Here is an 11412-nt window from a genome sequence, read left to right as displayed (position 1 = left end):
AAAGCAAATAGACAAAGACAGTGTTGGCCTTAAAATTTTTTTTTGAAACTCAAAGTCTTTGTTCTGAGAGGAAAACAAAGGGAAGCGGACTTGGATCGAGTGCTCTCAGAGTGGGAAACGATTCGCCTTCTCAGTCATCCTGGTGACAGCAGAAGGTGTCCCGCGCACTGAAGACACAAAGTTATGTAGGGCAGGAGCGGGATACTTCCGTAATCACAGGGGAGGGCTAAATGACGAGTCGGAATCCCGGCTTTGGATTCGAAGAACGGAAACTACTTCTGCCCCTTTTCCCCACCCTCCTGAACGTCACAGCTCCGGCAGAGCCCAGGCCTCAGGGAAAGCTTGTTACGTGGCTGCTCTCCTCGCGGTGGCCTTTCGGGGGTGCCAGAGTCACCGCCAACATCACAGCCCGTCCTGAGCCGTTCTGGCGGCCCCGCTCTTGCGTGGTTAGTCCCTTGAACCATCATAGGAGCGGTGCGAAGGAGATCATAATTTAGGTGTCTGGCCCTCATCAGTTCTTTCATGTCTAGAGCTCTCTCACCCCAGAAATAGGATTTTAAAATCCAGAGCTTATAAGGGATTTAAGCAGCATCATCCTTTTGGAAAGGGTGAGCAGAGGGAACTGGTAAAATGAGATCGAGAAACCATAAAATTAGTTTTAAATATTAGCCTAGGGCACCATAAAAAAGAATAATTGCAGAAGCAACAATAGAATACTAAATAGGCACCATCTTTTTTTCTTCCTTCCTTCCTTCCTTCTTTTTTTTCCTTCTCCACTGAGTGCTTGGAAGCTAGCCATCTTAAGTTCATTGAATGGTTTCTGGACAGCAGCACGAATGCAAATGTCCACGGGGGTCAGGACTGTAACTCAGAGGAGGAGAGGGCCAGGTTAAGGTCGACTGGAAAGCACACCTCCAGTCTATTAGCTTTAGGTAATGGTGCTATTTGAGAGCATAAGTCCCAAATTGCAATTTTAGACTCTTCAAACGAAAATGAAAATACAGATTTGTATATGCAATCCTCTGTTGGAACAAATTAATTTTTTCTTTTGAAAAATATTAAGCTCACATAAAAGTTGAAAGAAAAACAGTTTTGTTAATGAGCACCAGTGTCTCCCTCACCCATATCTTCAGGCATCCACCTCTTGGTACGTTTTCTTCTTCTCTTTATACACACACACGTGTGCACATACACGCACGCATCTGAGTATAGTCTTTATTTTTATGAAGATTTTATTTATTAGAGAAATTGAGGGAACGGAGGAGGGGCAGTGGTAGTGAAAGATCCCCCCGGGGCTCTAAGCACCCCGGAATGGACCCCTTCTCAGGAGGAGACCCCCGGACCCAAAAACCAAGCCGAGTCCACTGATCAGATGCAAACAGCACGAGGTTTATTGAGTTGACACAGGTACCTGCGGGCGATCAAGTCTTAGGAAGACTCGCGCGCCAGCCCTTTGTTCAGGGCCTTTTTATGGGGTTTGGGGAAGCGAAAGCATACGTACAGAAGCAGAAACATAGTTACAAGGTTCTTATTGGCTGGTTTGAATGTAAGGCATACTCGGTGTTTGTAGATTGGCTTTGAAGGACCCCTGCGCACGAAGAGAAAGGTGGGGAGGGGGAGTGAGGAGGGGGAGTTGGACCTTATTACTCAGCAGAGAAACATCCTGCCTACGTGACTAGGCCCACGTACCTAGGCGACCCCCTTGCCTATGTGACTATGCGCATAAGGTATCCTGTTGAAACAGGAGACCAGTATCACCCCCTAAAAGCCAAGCGGTTACAGAAAGGCAAGGGAGTGGTTAAACAATTAACTGGGGGAGGGGTCTAACAGGGGAAGGGCAAGCGATTACAGAAAAGCCAAGAAGCAGTTAGTTAATCAATGGCTGGGGGGGGGGTGTCTATATGCGGAGTCTTTCATTCCCCCCTTTTTCTTTATCATGGATAGAATCTTATATCCATTCGCTCTGGTCCTGTACCAGGTCAGTTTGGGATCCGGTCTGTCGAATTAGCTGATATTGCTGTGTCACCAGTGGTTTTGCAGCCCCAATAGCGACAATAAAAGTGGGATGTCCCACTACAGTAGGTCCACTCTCTGGGTCTGTGAAACACGGGGCATAAGTGTTCTTAACATACTTTGTTGACTTCAGTCCCCATAGCTTCCCCAAGGATTTAACCCGAGTCACCCCGGGGGGGATGGTTGTGAAGGCGGTCAAAGTAATTTTCTACGTCCTAATTGGCTGGAGTTCCCATTGCTAGCTTGCAGATGTTAGGGTGTACTAGCTGCAGGGCTTGCAGATGGGCTTGAGGAACTGAGTTATGTGTCTTTGGAAATTGGGCTATTGATAAGGTAACTTCTTTGTTGTAAATCTCAAGGACATTTGCAAACAAAGGGAGACTCCTGCCTTACAAGACTGTGATCTCTGCAATATAAACATTTGTTCTTTTTTCAGGGCAGTCAGGGGTGCCTGTGAAATGTCATACATATTACCAAGGGGAGGGGTGGAGAGGGGGTGCAAGGCGCCAGCCCCTGCTCCCTCTTCAGCCAGCCTCCTGAACAATTTTGACCCTTAAATCTTTAAGGTGGTTGAAGGTGGAAGGTCTTATCTTCTGTAACTTCTTCCTGCTGAATAGGGGCGTAGAGCTGTCCCTACCTACTCAGGTCAACATTGATCAGTGGAGGAATGTATAGGGGAGTTACGAAAGGCGGAGGCAGCTGAATCCAGTGCTGACAGTGAAAAAGTATCTTTGCGCATGGTAAGGATCATCTGTCGTGGTGAAGTCATTGCAGCGATGGAGTCTCGGCACCAAGTAGAGAAATAGCGAACAAAGCAACATATTAAGGTTAATAAGGCAATAAGAATGAGAAGCCCGAAAAGGAGATTTGGCCGCAGTCCTCCTCCAAACCAGTAAGCTAACCAATTGCTGAGAGAGAGAGAAGGATCTTGTAGAGCCTTAATCTGGGCATTCATATCCTTTATTAATCCTGTGACACTTTTGTGATAGTCTGGGATGTACACACAACATTCTGTCTTGATAATTACATATATGCCACATGACATCCTCTAGTCACAAAGATGGAACAAAAATGGATGCTAAGTGATTATACCATTTAAAAAATAGATCGCATCCATCTTTGTTTTAAGTTGGGGAGACTAGCTGGAGTTGTAATGGTTTTAGTAATGCGCCCATGAATCCAGGCAAATCCTAAGGTACAGCGACCTATCCACTCTGGAGGAAGCCAGGGCCACAGGTTTGTTTCACATATCCAGTGGGTTCTGTTTGGAGCTGGCCATCTAATGCCAGGTCGCCTTGCCCAGTCAGTAGCAAACCAGTCAGTAGCCTGGAGTACTGTTACTTGGGAACACATTTCTAGTGATAGCCATCCTAGATACCGTGCGTTCTTTGCCCAAGTATCACTCGTATGATTTCTTTGTTCCCAGCATAAAACTGCCTTCTGACTGAGCCGTCCAATCGTGGGTGTAAGCCACAGATATGCATCCCAGATTTGATATACACCATCCTTAGTAAGTTAAGGAGGGTTTTGTAACTTAGGCCCATATTTGATTGGGGAGTTATGGCTTGACAGCAATCCCCTTTTTTTCCAAATTGCTCCATGGGCATGTAGTACCAGGAAGGCATATTTGGAGTCAGTGTTAATGTTTATTCTTAGGCTTTGGCAATTGCAAAGTGCTAGTGAACACTACAGTATACCTAGCTTTTCTTATTTTTTTTTTCTATGAAAACTATTGTCATCAGTAAACTGTCATTCATCTGGCATATCTGTAAGTATAGCCCAATATTTAATTAGTCGGCCTTCATCATTCTTTGGTGGCCTTTGAATTCTAAGAAAAATCTGGACCTGATGTGAACTCATTAGTTAGGGGCTGTTTTAGGTTTCGCTAAAGCATCTGTTTGCAATTGCACCTCAACAGAGGTGGCCTCTAGGATAAATATGACTAAGGGATGAAACCAATAAGAAGACCTTTGAGTGGTCCAGCCTTAACAATATCCTGATTACAGAGGATCACTGGCAAGTGAGAAAACTTGTCAAGAGATAAGGGGAGTTCCCCATGCATCATCCGATCTAATCATAAAGAAAGTGGGGTCATCCATTATCTCTATAAGTCCATAGTTAATCCTATGGAGTGCAATAGGCTGGCCTTTAGGCAATTTCATTATCCCAGCCACAAACAAGGTGTTAGTTAAGTTATACAATTATAGGGGAATCAATCCCATTTTCCAGTTGTTTAATCATGTGCCGTGGGGTCTTGTTAATATACCCACAAGATAATAAGATTGATTAAAGAAGCTATTGTGTAACTTCTCTGAAGTTTACCTCAAATTGTTTAGCTTAAACAAACATTTAAAGACAATCGAATCTAGAATTTAATATCCATAAAGGTGTGTTATTAAAATATAATTTTTCTCTCTAAGATAACCCTCATTTACAGAGATAGCCAAATCAGGACTAAGTCACTTGTGAAACAAGTCCAGTTTTAACAAACTTGGCCCATTATTTACATAAGCTCAGCAAGAACAGTTGAGTGTGATCATATAGATCTTTTAGAATCTGCTTTGCTGGAACTTCTTATAAGGAATCTCTAGGTTGAACTTCTAGTAGCCTCTCCAGGCCAGAAGCCAAGCCACATACTTGCCATCAGGCATGCCTGCAATACCTGTCGATTTGGGCGAATTCCTCTTCTGAGACTGCACCTACCAAGGAGTGACATTCTTTACTCACCTGGTGAGGCTTCTGGGAACTCTGTAAACAAGGTATCAGGCCAATAGTCCCAAGGGGCTTTATGGCTCCAGGTTTCATAAAGTCAACCTTAGTTCCTTAAAGCTGTCTGGTCATATCTGAGTCTATGCATGTCTTTTTCAACTATGACATTCCAGTCAAAGCCTTGGTAAAATAACCAGTTTCCAATGCTGTCCTGTTACAAAGAGAACAGATTCTTATTGAACTTATGCAAATGACTGATTGCCATGGAAGAAAGAATACTTATTGAGACCTTTTGGTTTCAGAGGGTTTAGATAGAGAGAAAAGTTGAATGACTTGAGCACTTTTACATCTCTGTGAGTTACAGATAACTTAAGAAAAAGTATCCCTAGTCTGGAAGAGCAAACATTAGAGAGAACCAGCAATGTCTAAAATAAGAGACACAACATTATAATCTTTTAGTTCATTTAGTTCCATGTTACTAATTCTGGTGAATGCACCTTTAGTTAGTTTTGGAAATTCTTACCCATTTCAGTTTTAGGATTTTCAAGTATATCAAATATCTGTATTTGTCCTGGAAGTCCTTTATATAAATCTCCTTGAAGATAAAACTCATTTTACAAAAGAATTAAAACAATTATAAATGACAAAAACTCAGAATGTATATGGTTAGAGCTGAAGAGACGGGAGTTTACAATTTAGCTGCAAGGAAATCAGGTTACTTCTGTGACACATAACATTTCCATAATTACAATATCAAGCGATGATCTCTCAAAACCTTAAAACTTTAGGGAGTGCATAGAATCTCTAGAATAGTTATAGTATTTTCCCAAATGTAACCCAAGGTTTATCATTGGTTCAGTAGTACTTCATGAGCAACTTCGCATATCAAGGAAAAGCCTGAGTTAAAGAGATTTACAACTTAAATTTTGTCAACATTTATTAAAATCTTAGAAAGTTTTGAAGCACATGCCTAAATATAATTAGGGATGTTAAACACCTGATAAAATAAAATATAGGAACTGAGTTTTCTGGGCAGGCAAAGAGAAAACCATTTACATTTTCTTATCTGATCAATTAATCTAAGAAAACTTTGTCCTTTTAAACAAAGAAAATCAGCTTTTTTTTTTTTTATACCAGTGTCTTTTCCCTTTTTAATTTTATTTCTAAGTGTGCAGTCTTAAGATAGGAGTTTTCTGGGTTTTTCTCCCATCATGAATGATGTCGCAGACAAGGGAGGGGGATCTTTCCCCTGCTGTCCTGCTCGCATTCCTCACAGGAACTTAGGAGCGTTTTAGCTAAGGCCTGTCCGAATAAACCCTAGACCAGGCTACTCCGTGGAGTAGATGACCGTTCTGCCATATAACGCCCTGCGAGACTCAGGGTGCAGCCCACTCAGACTCCGTAGCTGAAGCAGTGAAGCCATACAGACAGATTTACACAGTCAGGCACTCTTCAGATTCAAACAGGTTGGATACCCTCCCTTTTGGGTATCTCTGGCTAATGGGAGGTGATCAATCTCCCTTTTCATTCTTTACAGATTAGAGTGAGTTTCTATGGTTACAGGCAATGGAGGATGACAACCGGGTGTTTTCGCAGTCTCTCAAGGTTGGGCTGCTTCCTTAATCTCTCAAGGCCAAATGGCCCTTATACTTTACTTGGAAGTATAATCTATGTGGAGGCAGGTCAGGAGAGTATTAAATCACCTTGGAGGCTGTTTTTCTTCCTTTTTAGTCTGTCCTGACCATATCTAAAATTCCTTTTCTGAAGATTTCCCTTCACAAACCTTTTACATCTTTCCTTTGCATTCAGGTTTTGTCCCAAGCCATTTTCTTCCAAACAACCATCTTATTAGGACCAAATTACCTTTTATTTTTAATAAAATGCATTTCCTTTCTTTAAATCTTTTTTACATATTACCTACTTTCCTACAGAGTTTCCCTTATTTTCATCAGTCTTAGTTACACTAAGCAGAATTTGATAGTCTTAGAAACCCCTTAATCTCTAGTTAAGACTAAGTATTAACCAACTGTGAACTGTTACAACAGAATTCTTCAGATGTCAAATTTATGAAACAGTTAAGTGCAAAACACGTTTACCAACAGATTTAAATACTCTTAGTTTCTTTGCAGTAAGAAGTCAAAAGCACAAACCTACATCCAGTAATTAACGACTTAGCATTTTATCCTTTAAGACCTAGATGTCCACAATTTAATTCCATTTGTCACCCAAGCAAAACTTTAAAACTTTTAGGTTACCAAAGACTTTGAAAGCTACTTCAGCAATTACCCATTAGAACTTTGAGACAGACAATTAACCATTAGTTTAGTCATTTCTTTGCTAACATATTTTAACAAGTAACACAAGCTTATTTGACCTTCAGTAAACTTCCAAGTTTCACATTTACTACTGTTAACTTAAAAGACAGGTCTTATCTTAATTAAACCAACAAACTTAACTTAGTTCCAATAGTGATCTACGTTCCACCTGGGCCCACTCCACTTTGAATGTTTACCTGAGACATGCATGGGAAGATCTGGAGTGGGGGTTTTAGGTCCAGGGGGTGTTCTTCTTGCTCCTTGACAGTGGAGAGAGGAGCCATGGTGCATAATCTAGAGGCTAGTCATGCAGGCTGCACGCACGTTGGTGCAGAAACACGATAAGGGGGAAACAGAGGAAAACAAAGTGCTGCCAGGAGGCAGAGAAAGGATTCCTGGTTTTGGAGCTCATAAGCCCCAACAGAGGAGCAGATGCCATGCTTTCCCACCAGCAAGGGGGGAGGGGTTAAGCAGTCCAAGTCGGGCCAGAGAACACAGGGAAACTTCCCCGAAACAAAGAGAGTTTCGGCAGCTGCTTGGGAATATTCCTTATGGTCTCTGTCTCGAGTTAGACCAACCCCAGTTGGTTCCAGTTATAGCCATTAACATGGGAAGTGAGTGGGGGAGAAACCCCCACATCTATTAGGAGAAACTCAGAATCTCTCCAGTGACCTAAAGTGAGACTTAAGGGGGTGGTAAGTGTTTGCCCCATTTTAGAGTCAAAACACCAAGGACAATAAGTAAGACACACAAAACAGTTAACAAGAAGGACGCTGTGCGATTTCGGTACAAAACCGAAAGCAAAAACTCAAGCGGAGATCCCGGGGGTCCGGATTCCCCCTCTCCAACCAAGGCCACGTATCTCTCTGATACAGGCTGAGCTCCAAATGCCCCGCTGCACCGGGGCCCAAATGTCCCGAAGGACCCAAATGTCCCGCCCGGGGGGACTACAAACGCCTCTGGAACGTCTTCCAGGGCTGCGAGGGAGAAGTCCGAGCCCGTCAGCTCCTTCTGGCCCTCGCCAAATACAAATGGATCCGATCGAACCCCAAACCAAACGCATGCGCAAATTCACAAGTAACAGGTTCAGACGCAGCCACAGACGCAACGAACAGACACAACGAATAAAGTGCTGGCCAGCTTACCTCCTGACAGTGGGTCGGTGGTCCTTGGGTGGGGGGTCTCGTATCCCGGACGAGCCCCCAAATGAAAGATCCCCCCGGGGCTCTAAGCACCCCGGAATGGACCCCTTCTCAGGAGGAGACCCCCGGACCCAAAAACCAAGCCGAGTCCACTGATCAGATGCAAACAGCACGAGGTTTATTGAGTTGACACAGGTACCTGCGGGCGATCAAGTCTTAGGAAGACTCGCGCGCCAGCCCTTTGTTCAGGGCCTTTTTATGGGGTTTGGGGAAGCGAAAGCATACGTACAGAAGCAGAAACATAGTTACAAGGTTCTTATTGGCTGGTTTGAATGTAAGGCATACTCGGTGTTTGTAGATTGGCTTTGAAGGACCCCGGCGCACGAAGAGAAAGGTGGGGAGGGGGAGTGAGGAGGGGGAGTTGGACCTTATTACTCAGCAGAGAAACATCCTGCCTACGTGACTAGGCCCACGTACCTAGGCGACCCCCTTGCCTATGTGACTATGCGCATAAGGTATCCTCTTGAAACAGGAGACCAGTATCACCCCCTAAAAGCCAAGTGGTTACAGAAAGGCAAGGGAGTGGTTAAACAATTAACTGGGGGAGGGGTCTAACAGGGGAAGGGCGAGCGATTACAGAAAAGCCAAGAAGCAGTTAGTTAATCAATGGCTGGGGGGGGGTGTCTATATGCGGAGTCTTTCAGTAGAAGCAGACTCCCTCTGGAACTCGGAGCCTGATGCAGGACTCGATCCCAGGACCCTGGGGTCTTGACCTGAGCTGAAGGCGGACACTTAACGGACTGAGGCACCCAGGTGCCCTGAGTGTAGTCTTTAAACACCAGGTGCCACGGGGACATTCTTCCACACATTCACACTATTACCACATCTAAGAAAAGGGATACAAATTCGATAATATCATCCAACATACCCAGGTTACTTTCACATTTCTTCAGTTGTCTCCAAAGCGTTCTTAGCCAGTGGCATGCCGTGAGAGCTGGCATGTGCCGTGAGAAGGCGTGCGTCCCTTCCACCTCCAAGTTCAGTGAAACCGCAGTAGCTTGGCATTGGTCAGGGTGGGACTCTTCATACCATGGAAACTGGCAGTTGCAGTAAGTCTGGGGTCCTCCCTACCCCATGGCTAGTTTACTGGCACACGATTCTTTTTCTGAGCTATAGCTGATAGGCAGGAACAACCCTGTGTATATTTAATGAATGTAATTTGATGAGTCTGGAGTTTGGATGCCTTCCATACACTTGTGAAGCCATTACCGCAATCAAGATAATAAACATACCCATCGCCTTCAGTAAGTTTCCTCATGCCCTTTTGTTTGTTTTTGGTAAGAGTACTTGAGGTGAGATCTATCCTTTTAACAAATCTTTATGTGCACGATATGTGTTTTAACTGTATGTACTGTGTTGGACAGCAGGTTGCCAGAACTTATTCATCTTGCATAACTGAAACTTTATTTATTTATCTATTTTTGTTACATAAATGAACCCATTTATTATAGGCTAGCAGTGTTTCAGACGGTGGCGCGTCCACTGGTCTTTCAACTCCTTCAGTCTTCTGACGGCAGACTCTACTGTGAGGGCAGAAGTGGTGTGGAAGGTCGCGCCACCGGCAGGAGCCACAATGCCAGACCCCCACAGCTCGTCTTTTCATCTTGGTTTTGCCACAGAAGGAGCAGGTGTACACGTGCAGGCTTATCTCAATCTTCTTCACCTTCTTCCCGAGGGAGGCACCATAACGGGTCCCGTATTTGCCCACGATTCCCACCTTCTTGGTGCATTTAGCCACGTTGCCGCAAACTAGGTCTGAGTCCAGAGAGGACAAAACTTTATTTATTTTTAAAGATTATATATTTATTTGAGAGATAGAGAATGAGCAGGGGGAGAGGCAGAGGGACAGGACACTGGGATCATGACCTGGGCCGAAGGCAGACGCCTAAACAACGGAGGCGCCCAGGTGCCCTGAACTGAAACGTCATGTGAGTTGAACAACTGTCTATTTCCTTCTGCCCCAGTCAGCACCCACCACTCTACTCTGTCTTTGAGTTTAACTATTTTGGAGAAGAGTCATACAGATTGTCTTTTTTTTTTCCCCCAAGTAGGCTCCACGTCCAGCATGGGGCCCAAAGCAGGGCTTGAACTCATTTCTGAGATCAAGACCTGAGCTGAGATAAAGAGGTGGACACTTAACCCACTAAGCCACCCAGGCTTTGTCTTTTTGGGCCTGGCTTACGTCACGGAGCATGACGTCGTCTCCAGGTGCATCATTAGTGGTTGTCATGTATCGCAGGACTGTCTTTGTTTCTGTTTCTGTTTCTCTTTTCAGTGCCGAATGATTCTCCGTTGTATTGTGTAGTGTATTGTGTTGCATGTTTTCTTCATCTCCTTATCTGACAAATCCTGATTTCAGGGCTACTGGATGGATCCATGCCGGATCCCGGGGAAACTCTAATTTGAATTGTTTGAGGAACCTCCTTACCACTTTCTCCAGCAGCTGCCCCATGTTACCTTTCCACCAACAGTGTACAAGTGGTCTAATTTCTCCACATCCTCAGCGTTTCTTGCGACTTTTATTGTGTTTTTTATAATAGTCATCCTGACAGTGATATTTCACCATGGTCTTGATTTGCATTTCCCTGATGATCAGTGATGTTGAGCACCTTTTTATATAATTGTTGGCCATTTGCATGTCTTTTTAAGAGAAATGTCCATTCAAGAACTTTGCCCATTTTTTTAATCAGGTTCTTTTTTGGTTGTATTTTTTGTTTTTGGCTATTAAGTTGTAGAAGTCTCTTACATATTTGGGATATTAGATATTAACCCCTTATTGGATGTATGGTTTTCAAATATTTTTCCCATTCTGTAGGCTGTCTTTTCATTCTTTTAATTGTTTTGTTTGCTGTGAAGAAGGTTTTTAGTTTGATGAAGTCCCATCTGTCTGTTTGGTTTTGCTGTCTGTACCCTTGGTGTTATATCCAAGAGATCATTGCCAAGACCACTGTCAAGAGGTTTTTTTCTCCTAGTTTATCTTTTAGGAGTGTTATATTTTTGGTCTTATGTTTAAGTCTTTAACCCGTTTTAAGTTGATTTTATATGTATGTGGTGTGATATAAGGTTCTGATTTCATTCCTTTGCAAATGGATATCCAATTTTCCCAGCATCATTTGTTGAAGAGACTGCCCTTTCCACATTATGTGTTCTTGGAAGGCTTGTTGAAGATTAAT

The 11412-nt window shown here is 43.6% G+C and overlaps 1 pseudogene; it reads right to left on the bottom strand.

Annotated features, from left to right (window-relative positions):
• Positions 1 to 9691: 9691 nt before the first annotated feature.
• On the bottom strand, positions 9692 to 10469 carry LOC122917958 (annotated as a pseudogene).
• Between the last annotated feature and the right edge of the window lie 943 nt (positions 10470 to 11412).

This window comes from Neovison vison, chromosome 10, assembly GCF_020171115.1.
Source record: "Neovison vison isolate M4711 chromosome 10, ASM_NN_V1, whole genome shotgun sequence".
Taxonomy (NCBI): domain Eukaryota; kingdom Metazoa; phylum Chordata; class Mammalia; order Carnivora; family Mustelidae; genus Neogale; species Neogale vison.
This window is presented reverse-complemented; position numbering and strand designations above follow the sequence as displayed.